The sequence below is a fragment of the Sphaerodactylus townsendi genome, linkage group LG04 (genome assembly GCF_021028975.2).
Source record: "Sphaerodactylus townsendi isolate TG3544 linkage group LG04, MPM_Stown_v2.3, whole genome shotgun sequence".
NCBI classification, from domain to species: Eukaryota; Metazoa; Chordata; class Lepidosauria; order Squamata; family Sphaerodactylidae; genus Sphaerodactylus; species Sphaerodactylus townsendi.
The window spans coordinates 151,512,092-151,529,223 of NC_059428.1; positions in this window are offsets into that span (position 1 = coordinate 151,512,092).

Here is a 17,132-nt window from a genome sequence, read left to right on the forward strand (position 1 = left end):
CTGTTTGTTCCAAAAGTCCAGTCCACTGAGTTCAGAGGAGGCTGCTGTATGGTTAAACGTGTGTGATTCAGTGCAATTGTTCGGTTCTTTTATTCATTGGAGCAGCTTGTAAAGAAACACCAAACTGTAATTTAAGCCATTTGTTCACACATATGTGTGGAGAGCAAGGCACCACAAGGCTTCAGTCTCTAATTCTTGGCCCCAGAAACTTTTCTCCCTGTTCTCCTATGCACCACCATATAAAGAGATGTTCTATGTTGTAGGACAAATACCTTTGTGCACCCCCATATAAGAGATGCTGCGTTGTAGGACAAGTTGAGGGCTGGGGGAGGGCGACTGTCAACAGCTCCACCTGGTTCGTCAGCTTCACCCATTTCTGGACCAAAATGACAACTGGACCACAGTTGTCCAAGGTCTGGTAAGTTGGACTACTGTAATGCGCTTTATGTGGGGCTACCCTTGAAGACAGTCCGGAAGCTGGTACTGGTGCAGCACTCTGCAGCTCAGCTGCTAGCTAACACCCCAGACCCTGCGCATATTGCGCCAGTACTGAAACATCTGCACTGGTTCCCAGTTTGCACTGGCTCCCAATTTGAGATGTTGGTTATGACCTATAAAGTCCCAAACGGAGTGGAACCACACTCCTTGCGGGAGTGCCTTCTGCCATACAGACCAGCCCAGGTGCGGAGGTCACCGGGAGGGGTGGGGTGGGCTGTCCCTTCCTTCTCTGAGGTGAGGCGGGCGGGAGGGTATTATCTGCAATAGCCCCCACTTTATGGAATGCCTTCCCACTAGAGGTCTGACAGCTGCCTACACTATATACCTGTCAGCGCCTGGTTAAAAGCATAATCTTTGCCTGGCCATTTGAATGATTGATGCCACCTCTGTCCAGTCAACTGGACTTTTTCGGAACTTGTCCTCCTCCTGCACTTGGGAGGGTTAGAATGGGGCTAGGTAGGTTTTTAGAGTGGGGTTTTTTTTTTGCTGTTTTGTTTTTAAGTATGTTTTAGTTTTTAGGTGTGTTTTTAGGAATTTTTATCTGTACAGGATGCTGCTTTTATTGCAGTGCGGGAAACATTTTTAGACTGTCGTAACCGGCCCTGGGATGTATTTGAAGGGCAGGATAGAAATCAGCGAACTCACTAAATAAGTCTTGGGAAAGGTTTCGTTTTCAAAACATTTCAAGCCCACCTTTCCCTGCCAAGGCGTTCTGTGAGCCAGGCCCCGCTCCGTCCTGTTTCAAGGGGCCGCCGAAGCCAGTTTTATCCAGTGACACCCTTCCTTTCTTCCATTGTAGAATTCCAGGTGCTGTATCAGCCCTGTTCCACCTCACAAGGAGGGCGGCTTTCCTGTTCTGTGGAGGAACCATGCCAGCCAACATCCCTTGCTGTTGCAGCAGATTGCATCTGGCCCCCTCTGCTGTCCCTTGATGATTAAGGTAAAAAAAAAACCATTTTGCATGGCCTCAGAAGAACTGTTTTATTTAGTATGATGCCATTTGGATTGAACCCCATGAACTGGAATAACCATTTTTGGGGGGAAGGGCTGAACAAAATACAGTTTTGTTTATTGTTTGATTGTGATACTTGTTTTAAAGCAATTGTTTGCAGAGGTATCCCTGTTGGTTTGGCTGCACCTTGGTGTGTTAATTATTTAATGTACCCATCATCATATTTGTTATAGATTTACTTGTTGCATGGTGTGAAATTCAGGATAAATATATTTTGAATGCATTGCTTTTTTCCATGGGGATGTTAACACTGTTTGGGGTTGAGTATCTACACAGTCTTGCGATTACCAGGAGTCGTTGCAGTTAGCCATGTTCTTTTGTGCACTGGCTGGTGGGGATTCTCTGGTGCATCTTAGGCAGAAAAAAGCTTTTCCCATCATGCATCCTTTCCTTTTTTGAAATGCTTGGGATGGAAATAGGGACCGTTGTGATTCAGTCGCCTGCACTCTTAACAGGGCAATCCTAAATAGAGTTGCTCCTTTCGAAACCCAATGACTTCAGCAGACCTAGAAGCATTTGGCTTTGTTTAGGATTGCACTGTAACTCTGGAAGGGGAGGATTGGGAGGAAAAAAGGGGTCCTGCTTTACCCATCCTCAAAGAAGAAGAAGAGTTTGGATTTATATTCTCCGCTTCCTCTTCTGTAAGGAGACTCAAAGGGGATTACAATCTCTTTTCCCTTCCCCCCTCACAACAAACAGCCTGTGAGATGGGTGGGGCTGAGAGAGCCCCGAAGAACTGTGACTAGCCCAAGGTCACCCAGCTGGCATCTGTGGGAGTGCACAAGCTAATCTAATTCACCAGATAAGCCTCCACAGCTCAAGTGGCAGAGCAGGGAATCAAATCCGGTTCTCCAGATTAGAGTACACTTTCTGTTAACCACTACACCACAATGGAGGGAGAGCCTGCCTTCCTTCTTGCCCCCCCACCTGACCAGCTTCCCCCCCACCCAGCACCTCCTTCCCTTTGTCATGTAGGGCTGAGCAGAGTGCCATGTACCCTGGACTGGGTGCTACCCTTCACACCACTGATCTGACCTGGCCCAGGTGTGTGGAAAAGTCCCATGGCCATAATGGCCAATCTGCTCCTGAACCTTGGTCCTACCCCCAAATGGTGTGAATCCACCCATTGGTCTGTTTAGTCCTGTCTGCACTGATTGACAGCAGCTCTTAGAGATCTGAGGAGATGGTTTTCTAGTCCTGTTGCCCAGGGGTCTTGTATCTGGAAACGCCAGAGATTGAAACCAGCCAGGCCGCACATTTCAGACCAGTGTCCCTTCTCCTCCACTCCCCCTGTTCACTGTGACTTTTACAGGAACATGCAAAACATGAATTTCCCTGTGTGTGATGGACTTCCACCTTGCTTGCATCCTGGAACAGGGATAGTGGGTGTGGGTGTGAAGCGAAAGTGGTGTTAAACAGGAGCAGGCAGGGCTGCAGTGTTGAATCCTGTGTTTGAGGAATCCCCAAGAGTGCCCCTGGGCACCCTGACGCCTGGCAGCACCTTTCCTGGCACCCACCAAGTGTTTTTAGAAAGCAGAAGAAGCCAAGGGGCAAGCTGCGGTTTGTTCTCTTCCGCTGTAGATCAGGAGTTCAAACTGTGGTTGATCCTGGTTTGTGGGCATGAGAAAAAAACCATTTGTCACCACCGGCTGATTCACAGGGCAAGGCAAACAGCATGAAAACTGATCCTGGAATAAAAAGGCATTAAGCGTTTGTAACAGCATTGGCAGCACCTTAATAATTAAGCAGCATCTCGGTGCGTCATTCTCACAGTGCCGCAATTGTTGCCTGCTATGTGGGCGCAACTAGGGGGTTTTTTTGGAGGGGGGGATTGTAGAACATCCCGATAAAGTCCAGAGGGTTCAAAATGGCCGTTCTCACAGTGAGGTTTCAAGTAGCAAGGGAGGACGAATCTCCGAACGGCAGCTCTGCACAACTAATTTAGAGCTGTACAATAACAGTTTAACTGGCATGGCTGCCCCCAATGAATCCTGGGAATTGGTGAGTTCCTGAGACTTCTCCGTTAGAAGTCCCCAAGACCGCACCCTGGCTTCCCAATTCCCCCTGGGGAGATGTTCCAATTATTACATTTAGGTAAGGTGATCAGGTTTGGTCAAGTGCCAAACCCACGTTGGACTCTCCTAATCGTTCTGGCTGCCAATAGGACTCCTCAGTTCTCACTCTTGAATGAATGAACGGCAACCTTTAATGGCATTCAGATAGCAACAATAATACATACTTTTAAAAAATAGAAATTTGTACCAAAAAACCCCATGTAACAAAATAGGGATCTATATATATATTTTAATCCTCTAAAATTATGATTTAAAAACTGGAAAAAAAGTTTTAAAAATTACATTAAGAGTGCCATGCAATTGCAATACAGAGGAACCTGGCAGTTGTCTCTGGGACTTCTCTTAAGCTATTGTCCAGAAGGAAGAGGGTTTTCTGTTGGTCTGTGAGAATGCTGTTGTCGATCGGCAGAGGAGCCAGGAACTTCCTCCTAGCTGTGTTCTATAAAGGGCAATGGTGCAGAATATGATGAACTGACTCTTCACAAATCATGTTGCAAATGCCAAGCCTTTCATGGCGTGGTATTTTCATCTCCCTACCAGATCTCAGAGAAGATGGCGTGATCAGTTCTCGCTCTTTTCTTCCCTCCATGTTTCCTCTACCCACTTCTCCTAGACTATGAAAGTGTCCTCAGGTGAGATGAGAAACTGACCTGTGCTTGCGAACACAGTTGCTAGGCTATCAGGTTAACGCTGCTGCTTCCCCATAGTCCAGATCCGAGAGGAATACAGTCGCCTCTTAAAGCATTTCAGGCATTGCTGAGCAGCAGCTTGGCAACACTGTGGGTCAGCAGGGCCAGACGGCTTTCCCCTTCAGCCAGCTTGCAATTCTCTGCAATAGGCAGGGCTGAGCCAGGTCACAAATCAATCCGGACGTAAATAATAAGTAGGCCGGTTAAAATCAGTCACAAATCATGCAAGTCAGCCTTAATTAAACACTGTGTTTAAAATAAAAAAGCCTTCCTGTTCATCTAAGTAGTCTCTAGCGATGTTAACGGATGCCGACTTGTTCAGATCAGCAGCATTTCTGCACGTGGAAAGTTCTGCACGTCTGGCGTGAAGCTGATCGACGTTGAGCTGTCTGGTGCCTGATTGGCATTGAGTTGTGTGGCGTAAAGCTGATCTGCGTTGAGTTGTAACAGGTCCAGGGGTTGGTTTGCATCTGGTTGCCACATTTGTGACTGTCACATGTGTGCACTGTGACATTTTTGGCCACATTCCCTTTCCCAAAAAGGCAGTTCAGCCAGCACCATGCTCTAGGAAACTCTATTTCATAGCAGGGAAGCAAAGATTCAAGCTTGATGCTTAACTGGGAATGTGCTAGGGAGCCAGAGGAACCAAAGGAAAGGTTCAGGTCTGCAGAGCAAACCCACTCTAGAAGAGGATTGTGTGCAGGTTCCAGAAAGAGCGAGTATAGCATGGTAATGCCTATGTTACGCCTAGCCGAAAGAAAAGAATATGGATTCTCTTTCCTGTTTCATCCATCCTCTCTACTACACTGACAGGTAGGCTAGAATTCTGGGCTGTATCACTTTGGAATGCAGGGGTACAGGTTGTGGAGGGGCTTGGCTTGGCTTGCAGAAGATCCCAGGTTCAATTCCCAGCACATCCAGGTAAAATTATCTGATAGCGGGTGACACGAAAAACTGTTGCCCCGGAGAGCCACTGGTGTTCTGAACAGGCAAAGTTGACCTGGTTGGATCACGATTCCGATTCAGTATAAGCCTAAGGCATCCTTGTGTGTTCACATAGTGTGTCATATTTAAACAGTTCCATATAGCTAGCTGTCCGTGTGAGGTGAACCAGTGTAGAAGATAGAAGAGTTTGGATTTATATCCCACCTTTCTCTCCCGTAAGGAGACTCAAGGTGACTTACAAGCTCCTTCCCCTTCCCCCCTCACAACAAACACCCTGTGAGGTAGGTGGGGCTGAGAGAGTTCCCAAGAACTGTGACTAGCCCAAGGTCACCCAGCAGGAATGCAGGAGCAGGGAAACGCATCTGGTCCACCAGATAAGCCTCTGCCACTCAGGTGGAGGAGTGGGGAATCAAACCCGGTTCTCCAGATTGGAATCCACCTGCTCTTAACCACTACACCATGCTGGCTCTGAAGAAAAAGGTAGGCCAACTGGATAAGGAAAGGGTTGGCAGGTCACCACAGGCCACCAACGGGGGCTGGTGGGGGGGATAGTGTTGCCAGATCCAGGTTGTGAAACTCATGGAGGTTTGAGGATGAACCTTGGAGAGGGCAGGGACCTCAGTGGAATAGCATGCTTCCAACACAGCCCAACGCGTCCTAGGGAACTGATCTGTGTGGCTATACTTCCAGCTATACTTCCAGGGAATCCCCAGATGCCGCCTGGAGGCTGGCATCCCCAGATAAGGAGCATTTTTGGGGGTGGAAAGTGCCATGAAGTCGCAGCTGACTGACAGTGACCCTGTGTGGTTTCCAAGGCAAGAGAGGTGGTTTGCCGCGGCCTGCCTCTGCATAGCAACGCTTGGTGGTCTCCATCCGAAGGCCAATCCTGCCCGGCCCCAGAGATCTGACCAGGCTGGCCTGGACCCTCGCTCGTCACCGTCTGTGTTTTCTTGTGCCAGAAATGAAATTCAAGACGGGGAAAGTGAGAGCAAGAGTCCATTTTTCCAGAGGGGCTGCAGGACGAAAGATGCTCGTTGGTTCCCATCCCTGCTGAGAAGCGAGCGAGAGGACGCAAGGTCCAGCAGCTGCCCTGAACAAAGCCCCATTCATCCCGGGCCCTCCGTGGCAGCTCTATGCACTAAATAAACAGAGCAGCCTCTTCAACATGGCAGTGAGCAATTGGGGGAAATGAGCTGGCACTGCCAGGCACGCAGCAGCAGCAGGAGAGTTTTACTGTGAGAACACGTCTGCATCTGTTGGGAGCAGGACTGCAGTGGTCCCCAGTGAGAGGGCAAGGGTTGCACCCGCAGAGCAGAGTCCCTGGGGCCAGCGGCTGGGACCCAGAGCCTTTTCAGAGGCGTCAGTGGCAGCATTTGTTGTCTGTGATCTGATCCATCTTCATGCCACTGAGAACAAACCTCCATTCCCTCAGACATGAGAGTTGCCAGATTCACCGGCAGGGGGTGGGGAGAGTAGAGTTGCCAGATCCAGGTTGGGAAACTCCTAGGTCCCTTCCGCACATGCAGAAGAATTCACTTGAAATCCACTTTCAATGCATTTTGAAGCTTGATTTTACTGTGCGGAATAGCAAAATCCACTTGCAAACAATTGTGAAAGTGGATCGAAAGTGCATTATTCTGCACGTGCGGAAGGGACCGTAGAGATTTGGGGGAGGAACCTGGAGTGATCTCAGCAGGGCACAGTGCCACTCCAAGGTATCCATTTTCTCCAGGAAAACTGATCTCTGTAAGCAGGAGAAGAGCTATAATTCCAGGGGATCCCCAGCTCCCAGCTGGAGGCTGGCATCCCTGCTAAGACAAAACTGCCTTAAGCCTATATGAGAAAGGTGTACTATGAATATGCAAATAAGATTTCACTGAAGGCTGGACCCAGCCCTGATCCTGTCTGCGACCCGACTCCTCTTCTTCCAGTCCAGCCTCTGCAAGTGGAGGCTAGCAGAGAATGCAGAAACAAAACCCCCGATAGAATTTGAAGAAGGCTCCGCTGGGAACGTTCCTCTGTTCTAGTACTTAAAGTTTCCTGTTTCTGACAAGATCCAGCTAGCCTGGACTGACCAGGGCCGGGTGAAAAGGGCCATCAAGTCCAGACCAAATGTTGTTCCTTAGCCCTTACGTCACGGCGAGGCTGCCCAGCTGTTTGGGTTGGGAAACCATGGAGATTTGGAGGTGGAGGCTGTGGTTTGGGGAGCGGCCTCAGTAGGGAATCATGCCACCGTCCCTCGCATCCATTTTCTCCAGTGTGGAGACCAGCCAACATTCCGGGAGATCACAAAGGATCACTTGGAGACAGCAGCCCTACATAACAGCCTTATTTTGTATTTCATTGGCTCTGCATGTCGTGGACTCAAGAATCCTCGGAGCCCAGTTTCCACCGGATAAAAAAGTTTCCACCCCAACACCAGTAGCCAATAGGAAAGAACACGGCCATAGTTCCTCACTACCACTTACCTGTTTTTAATTTGTTTTTGTAGCGCAAGTCCTTGCAGTAAGTGGATCTCCCTTATCTCAGGTTCCAGCCGGATGGCCCTTTGTCCCCCCTGGTGAAAAGCAACTATTTGTCAATTTTGAAACCAGTTTCTCCTCTCCTGACCTGACTCCTCTTCTTCCAGTCCAACCTCTGCAAGTGAAGGCTAGCAGAAATAAAAAACCGATAGTATTTGAAGAAGGCTCCGCTGGGAACGTTCCTCTGTTCTAGTACTTAGTTTTTTGTTTCTGATAAGATCGGGCTAGCTTGGACTGTCTGGGGCAGAGTGAAAAGTGCCCTCAAGTCACGACTGACTTAGAATGACCCCAAATTGTTTTCAAGGCAAGATAAAAACAGAGGTAGTTTGCCATTGCCTGCCTCTGCTTAGCAACCCTGGATTTCCTTGGTGGTCTCCCATCCATGCAGAAGAAGAGAAGAAGGAGAGTTTGGATTTATAGCTCCCCTTTCTCTCAAAGGGGCTTACAATCTCCCTTCCCCACCCCCACAACAAATACCTTGTGAGGTGGGTGGGGCTGAGAGAGCTCCAAAGAACTGTGACTAGCCCAAGGTCACCCAGCCGGCATGTGTTGGAGTGCACAAGCGAATATGGTTCCCCAGATAAGCCTCCACAGCTCAAATGGCAGAGTGGACGATCAAACCCAGTTCTTCAGATTAGAGTGCACCTGCTCTTAACCACTACACCACGCTGGCTCTCAACCAACTGACCAATGTACTAACCAGAACCAACCCTGCTTAATCTTCCAAGATCTGGCAAGATCAGACTAGCCTGGGTCATCCAAGTCGGGACAGAGAGATTGTATCGGCCAGAAATGTACACTGCTTGCATCCCCACCTATCCTGTTTCTCCCCGGCTTGTCAATCTAGAAGGAAGGTCTGTGCACCACATACGACCTCTTTGTCTGGGGGTAAGGTGAAGGCTATTGCATCAGTTTTTAGTAAATTTTGGGTAGTTCCAAACTGACAGGCATTCTGCTCTGTGCATGACGACCTACAAAGCCTGTCTGGAGTGAATCCTGGCTCCGTCTGTGAAAGGTAGGGCAGATATTGCGGAGGGATTTTCTGCGATAAGTTTGGTTTCAGTGTAGGAGCAAGTCTGGTGCCAGCCCCGCAACAAAGAGCTTTTTTATGGGCAAATGTGAATGCGCTCTGTCCTGAAGTGACTTGATATCCCCAGAGGAATTTCTGGCCGGCCTTATGGTTCCCTGGCATTTGTTCGTAAGCCCTCGAACTTGATTTGCAGTTTTCCCAGAGTGAACTGAAGAGGTTTTGTTTTCCAAAGGGCCTCTGAAACATTTTATCATCTCCCCTCAGGTACGTTGGGAACTGTTGGGGTCAACCGTAGTTCTCCAGGTTCAAGGACGAGGGCTTGGAAGCCCCAGGACAGGGTGGCTTCTTGAGGTAAAGGACCCAGGCTAACATGTGAATGTTTGGGCCTTAGAGACCAATTAATTTCTAGGGTTGGCAACTTGCAGATGAAACTAGGAAATCTACCAGAATTACAATGAAGCTCCAGTCCACTGAGATCAGTTTCCCTGGAGAAACCAGCTGCTTTGAAGGACGGACTCTATGGCATTATACCACATGGATATCCTTCCCTTCCAAAGCTCCACCCACCCTAGACTGCACCTCCTAATCTCCAAGGTCTCCCTAACCCAGAACTGATTTCAGATTTCAGAAACCTTTAATAGGCATTAGAAAAAACCCCAAAACAGTTAAAACTACAAGGCACGCAAGACACGTATTAAGAATGTGGCTACAGCTTCGGATATTTCTAGCTCAGGATTATTCAGTAACATAATCATTTTTATTTTGTCTGGAAGAGACGCAAATAGGAAATAATGCAACCAGGTCAGATCTAAGATTATTACGTTTAGGACAGTGGAGCAAGACATGAGCAAGCGAGTGGTATATGGAGACAGAACAGGCCAGCGTTGCTCAAGATGAGCGATATTAGAAAAACGACCTTGGAGTAAAGCTGAGGGAAAGGAGTTACATCTTGCTCTGGTCAAAACCCATCTAAGTTTATAATTTACCAGTTGGTCCAGGGAACCCAGAACTGGCAACCCTAAAATCCCTAGAAGCGTTGTCATGTAGAAGAGTGCAAACTCTTGTTCTCTGCTGCGATAGTTGATGTGCCTGTTACAGAAGAATAGATTTTGGGTGAACCCTGGTGGGAACTTCCTCATGGTGAGCGCAGTTTGAATGTGGAAGCAGCTATTTAAGGGAGAGGTTAGTTGCCAGCCTTCTGTCAGTGGCTGGGAGAGCCTGTGTGGTCTAAGAGTGTTGGAGTAAGAGTTGGAAGACTCAAGTTCAAATCCCCACTCTGCCATGAAAGCTCACTGGGTGACCTCAGGCCAAGAAGAGGAGGAGGAGGAGGAGGAGGAGTTTGGATTTATATCCCCCCTTTCTCTCCTGCAGGAGACTCAAAGGGGCTTACAATCTCCTTGCCCTTCCCCCCTCACAACAAACACCCTGTGAGGTGGGTGGGGCTGAGAGCTCTGAGAAGCTGTGACTAGCCCAAGGTCATCCAGCTGGCGTGTGTGGGAGTGTACAGGCTAATCTGAATTCCCCAGATAAGCCTCCACAGCTCAGGCGGCAGAGCTGGGAATCAAACCCGGTTCCTCCAGATTAGATACACGAGCTCTTAACCTCCTATGCCACTCCTGCTATCAAAGTGGCCCACCAGAAGAGTTTTGGATTTATATCCCCCCTTTCTCTCCTGTAAGGAGACTCAAAGGGCTTACAATCTCCTTTCCCTTCCTCTCCCCACAACAGACACCTTGTTAGGTAGGTGGGGTTGAGAGAGTTTGGAGAGAACTATAATTAGTCCAAGGTCACCAATCAGGAAAGTTGGAGTGTAGACACACATCTGGTTCACCAGATAAGCCTCTGCCACTCAAGTGGCAGAGCAGGAAATCAAACCCGGTTCTCTAGTTTAGAGTGCACCTGCCCTTAACCATTATGCGATGCTGGCTGTCACTCCTCTCCCTGGGAACCTTTGCTGAAGTTGTACCCCTGTGCAAGCATGGGTCTGACCTAACAAAAATAGACCTCTCCCGTCTAGAATACAGGTGATGTTTTGGTTGCTCCTCTGAAAAAAGGTATCCCGCTGCCGTTGCTCTGGCTGCCTTCCACCCTTTGCCTGTTGCTGGCAAGTGGAATCTCTTCTGGGCAGCTGGCCGTTGAAAAGTCCCACATCCAGAGGGGAGGAGATATGTTTCACTGAGAAGCAGGAGGGGTGGGGTGGGGGGGCTCAAGGGAAGGGAAGAATGCAGGGAAGATGGTGAAACCCAAAACTAGTTTGAGGGGCCCCTTCAGCAGAGTGGCCAGCATTGCTGGTGGTGTGTGTGCTTTGAGAGAGAGAGAGAGAGAGAGAGAGAACAAAAAATCAGTAAGTGATAATGGAATTTGTTCGTCCATTTCTGTTCTACAACAGAAACTGCGCACGTTTATTTCGTATCAGCAAGCTGTGCTCTTAAAGGGTGAAAAAGAACAATGTGCGTATTAACCTCTGCAGTTGTCACTGTGCCAGGACCAGTCCCTGATCCATTAGTGCTCTGACTGGCCGTGGCTCTCCAAAGGGCCTCCAGGGAGCTCTGGGTAAGGTGGCCAAGAGCGTTTCCCCACTTACCATGAGCCCCCTATGCCGCGCGCTACTCTCAGCACACGTCATTTCTGACGCGCGCCCAGGCTTCCCCACAACCCCGCGCTCTGCGGCGCTGATTTGAAGAGCGCCAGGAATGACGCGTGCTGAGGGGGTGCAACAGCGACAGCGTCGGGGCGGCTGCGTTGTCGCCGCCCCTGTAGTGGGGAGTGCCGGGTCACCCCGCGCTACTTGGCTACAGTAGCGCGCAGCAGAAGGTAAGTGGGAAAATGCTTCAAGTCCCCCGCTGGCCACCAGCAGACGATGGAGTGAGATGGGGAGATAGAGGTGCCAGATCCAGGTTGAGAAAATCCTGAAGATTTGGATGGCGCCTGGGGAAGACAGAGAGACCTCAGTGGAATATTTATTTCTCTATTATTTATTTATTACATTACATTTATACCGCACCTTTTTCTGGAAGGCTCAAGGCGGCTGACGATAAAATCCGTACGACACAATAAATAATAGAACATTTTAAAACGTCATAAATACAATTAAAACTAATTCAAACCAGTTTACAGTAAGCTAACGATAATTTAGTCAATAGATGGCGTCACCATACAAGGGAGTACAAGAAGAATGAATGTGTGACAGGGACCAGGATAGTCTTTTTAAACATAAGGAAGAGCCTGCTGGATCAGACAAGAGTCCATCTAGTCCAGCACTCTGCTACTCACAGTGGCCCACCAGGTGCCTTGGGGAGCTCACAGGCAGGATGTGAAAGCAGTAGCCTTAAGAACAGAAGAAAGAGCCTGCTGGATCAGACCAGAGTCCATCCAGTCCAGCACTCTGCTACTCACAGTGGCCCACCAGGTGCCTTGGGGAGCTCACAGGCAGGATGTGAAAGCAATGGCCTTAAGAACAGAAGAAAGAGCCTGCTGGATCAGACCAGAGTCCATCCAGTCCAGCACTCTGCTACTCACAGTGGCCCTCCAGATGCCTTTGGGAGCTCACAGGCAGGATGTGAAAGCAGTGGCCTTAAGAACAGAAGAAAGAGCCTGCTGGATCAGACCAGAGTCCATCCAGTCCAGCACTCTGCTACTCACAGTGTCCCACCAAGTGCCTTGGGGAGCTAAAGAGGGGGATGCCCAGCAGGAGAGGCCCAGTGGAACAGCTCTGTTTTACAGGCCCTGCAGAACTGAGACAGATCCCACAGGGCCCGGGTGTCAGCAGGAAGAGCGTTCCAAAAGGTCGGGGACAAAGGCTGAAAAAGCCCTGACTCTTTTTGAAGCCAGCCAGACAGTCGGAATATGGTGCCGTGGAGTCCACCCTCCAAAGCATCTGATTTCTCCAGGAGAACTGACCTCTTTAGTATGGAGATGAGCTGTAATTCCAGGGCATCCCCAGATCCCACTTGTAGGTTGTCACCCCTCGCTCTGGATTTACATCCCCCCCCCCTTCACAACCACGGATCAGCAGTTGTGCAAAAACAACCCTACCCAGTACAGATGTTTTCCCTTAAGGAAGCACTTCCGGTAAAGGGAAATGAGATTTTCTTGAGCACGCTGTTAAATGTCTGGGTAAGGAACATGAATTTCCTCCCTGCTGGCCCATTCATTCTAAGAGCTTGTACATTCTGCACAGAGGGTTGTGCGTCAAAGGTATCTGTAGGCTAGTTGTCGACGTGAACAAATGTGCCGGTGTGCTGTATCGCTGCACACCACAGATATATAATGCAAATCACATATCCCCGAGGCCGTCAAAACGTTCCTCTTAAAGCGCTGGCCCCATTTGAGCAGCACTTGCCCACTTTGCAGGGCCGTCGCAAGAAGAGCTTTAGTTTTGTGGGAGCTGAAAGGCTGTCAGGGTTTCCAGCAGCACAAACTTTCACAGATTACCCCACCCATATTTAACCCAAAAAGCTTCTGCCGTGGGGTAGCCTTTCCAGTGCCACAGGACTCCGTGTTAGTTTTTCCACAGGGGGCTTCAGCTGGATGGTGTAACATTGTAGTGCTATAGCAGTTGCCTGTCAGGGCAAGACAGTCCAACCACCAGATACGTGGCCCAAGGCTGTGCGGTCACCAACGATTGCTGCTATCAATAGCTTGCAATGTCTGGTTGCCTCTGTGTCAGATCCCCTGTTCAGACAATAATTCAATTGATTGTTTCAAGGCTTTTATTGAAGACGTGTCAGAAACATAGAAAGAGAGTTTTGGCGAAAAGCTAATATAAAATTGCAATAAAAATAGATCTGTTTAGCAAGTTAAAAGCAAAATAATACAGCAATAGGTATCCTACCATGCCGAATATTAGACAGATTGGAGAAGATACCTAACTTTTATAAGAAGTTCTACGTTTGTTTTATATATCATATTTGATATTTAAAATTTGATTCTGTGTCAAATAATAATGAACCAATATGGTTTAGTGTACTAGTATAATATATATAGATATGTATTTTTAAAATACAGTTAAAAGTAATAAAATGGGAATAAATTAGCACTTTAAAATGGTTGTCAGGTATAGAGCTACCATACGTGTTGTATGAGCATTGTAATCTCCAAGAAGAAAACGTATGGCAACAGTAGGGTTAGAAATTTTCCTCGTTTGGCGAAAAGCACACCAGACTCCTGATAATATGAGTGTAAGATCCTCACCCCCAGATGAGAAGCAAATAGTTCACATTGTCTGGCCTGGAGTCTCTTCCCAGCCACAGAACTCCAGAAGTGATAACACTGCGCCTGCATAAAAAAAAAGGTAAAGTTTCCCCTTCAGTCATGTTCGACCCTGGGGTACCACTGCGAGCAGTGATTTTATAGGCAAGCCTCTTTTGTGGGGTAGTTTGCCATTACTTTCCCCTGCTATCCTTTACCCCCTAGCTATGAGCTAGGTACTCATTTGCCAACCAAGAAATGGATGAATGGCCATGAGCCAGCTGCCAGGATATCTGACCCACAGGGGGCTCAAACTCGCGACCGTGTGAGTGGCAGCGCAAGCACTTAACCACTATGCCACGCGCCTGCATAAGTGAAAGCAAACCACCACCCCCCAACAGCCCCATCATGATACTTTGTCTATTATGGTTCTCCTTGGCAATAAGAGGTGACCTACGAAACTCTCATTGCCTTTTGGAAAAGCACTTTGTGCAGTTTGATCCCCACCCTTTGCTGAGGACGGACTCGCATCCAAGCAAGGCAAAGAATTGCACCCATTTTTCCTTGCTGACTGCAGGAGTGGCACTGGAAGCTTTATTGTGTGTCACAGACCACGTGGCTGCTGTGCCGGGAAGCGTTTGTGCATAGCTGTCTCAATGCTGCCATCTAGCAGTCCAGTTGTGCAGTAAATTCAGCTGATAAAGCAGGTGCCTGGAAAGAGGGAGAGGCTAGTAGATTGGAGTCCAGCAGCATCTTAAGAGATCAACAAGGCTTCCGGGGTAGGAGCTTCCAAGAGTCAACACTGCCTTTGCCAGAGAAGAGGCAGGGGGAGAAAGCCGTTGTGGTACAAGAAGAGTCAGTGTGGTGTAGCGGTTAAGAGCAGGTGCACTCTAATCTGGAGAAGCGGGTTTGATTCCCGCTCTATGGAGGCTTATCTGGTGAACCAGATTAGCTTGTGCACTCCAATACACGCCAGCTGGGTGACCTTGGACTAGTCACAGTTCTTCGGAGCTCTTTCAGCACCCACCCACCTCACAGGGTGTTTGGTGTTGGGGGGGTGGGGGGAGGAAAAGGAGATTGTAATCCCCTTTGAGTCTCTTTACAAGGGGGTCTCCTTACAAGGGGACTATAAATCCAAACTCTTCTTCTTCTTAAAACTTCCTCTTACAGCATAAAGGGCTCCTTCGCACACAGGCCTTTGTACCCTAGCATGAGGAGCCAGTGGTTTATAATGGCCTATCAGGTTTCAAGGAGGGGGGAGACGAATCAGAACTGGTTCAAAGTCTTGTGTTGGCCCAAGAAAAATCCTCCTACCCCTGCAGGCTGATCCCTTATGCCCTTCTCTCCAAGTCGGCAAGTGTGAGGCCCCTGTCAAGGCGGTCTGTTGTGAGTGGTTTTACTGTCTCTCTTATTGTGAATCTGTAGCATAGACTTATTGTGAGTCTGTAGCGCAGGCTTTAAAGAATAAATGGAATCCAGAGCCAAACTTGCCAAGGCAGTTCTCTTTTAGGTCATCATGTGCTTGTTTCGGACACTCCTTTGCTTTCCAAGGAGGACATGCAAAACCCTCCTCTGTTCTTAACCCCCTCGGCTTGAAGCTCAGTCGCATGGGCAGGGCCCAGGAACTCAGAGCCGCCTCGGGTGGCAGCTGCAGAGCCCGTCTGTGCTGAATGGCCTGTCCCAGGCGGGTTCCCAGGAAGTGCACACCGATATCTTTGGCATACTGTAAGGTGGAGTTGGCTAGTCCTCCCCTTTAACAGTGGATGTGATTCTCAGCACCCTTCTCAGCAGCTCCGGTAGCTGGAAAAGGGGGCAGCAGAGAGTTGCTTTTGGGAAGAGCTGCCGATTTTCCTCAGGCCTGCAGACCTGCCACGCTGTGGGCTGGGCTACAGTCTGCACTCTTCGTTCCACAAACTGTTGGAGAATCCTGGCATGGTCCACGAGTGTAAAAGGGAGCCAGTCAGGTTTCAGTTCCAAAGGTTGGGGGGAATCCAGGGAGGGTCTCCTTTAGTCTTGAAATCAGTTCTGAAGAAGAAGAGGAGTTTGGATTCATACACCACCTTTTTCTCCTGTAAGGAGACACAAGGTGGCTGACCAGCTCCTTTCCCTTCCTCTCCCCACAACGGACACCTTGTGAGGTAGGTGGGGCTGAGAGAGTTCTGAAGAACCAAGACTAGCCCAAGGTCACCCAGCAGGAATGTTGGAGTGCGGAAACACATCTGGTTCACCGGATAAGCCTCCGCCACTCAGGTGGAGGAGTGGGGAATCAAACCTGGTTCTCCAGATTAGAATCTGCCTGCTCTTAACCACTACACCACGCTGGCTCTCACTGGAGGCATATTTCACTGGCACTGGAGGTATATTTCTTGAAACTGAAGCTGAACATTAGAGAGATAAAGGAAGGGTTTTCCTTTGTATCCTGGTGTTTGTGGATTGGTTGCCCGCCCCCCCCCCCCCATTACTCTTGTTTCTCAATCTGCTTCCAAGGAGGCTGAGGATAGATGAGTTCAGCTCTCCCAATTTTCTTCCCACAGCAGGTCAGACAGGTAGCTTAGGTTGAGCCATAATAGCTGGACTTTCTAATTAGCTTCTTGACTGAGCTGAGATTCGAACTCAGTACACAGAAGTCTAAAGGCTGGGGCTGTGTCTACCCTACAGCATCCTGGGCCACCTGCATTCTCACCATTAAAATGTACCCATCTGTAGTTTCCAAGAGTGATGTGGCCTCTACGTAGCCCCTTTTTCATTCCCCTCCCCCCCCCAGTCCACCTGGCTGTCTCTTTTTAAACTTTTAAACTTGATTTTATATTTTTAAAAATAACGGAGTATAAAAGTAAATATAAGAATAGATGTTTACAGGTAAAAGTAGCCAAAAAGTACATAGATATAAAAATGGCTTTTGATATTTGTTACATTCTGAGTTTCAGAAAGTCTTTCATATCAATCATCCATTGAACTAATATGGCTCTTTTAGGTTCAACCACGTATATACTGTACCCCATATATTTTTAATTACTTTTCTCGTTCACACCTGGCCATTTTGATGTGCCGCTTTCCGCTGACCTGGCCTGCCAGGGATTATCTGTGGCGCCAATGCAGTTTTTTCTGTCCTTAAAACTTAACTATAAACGGTAGGTATAATAATGGGATGCTTGTAAACGTCCTGCTTGG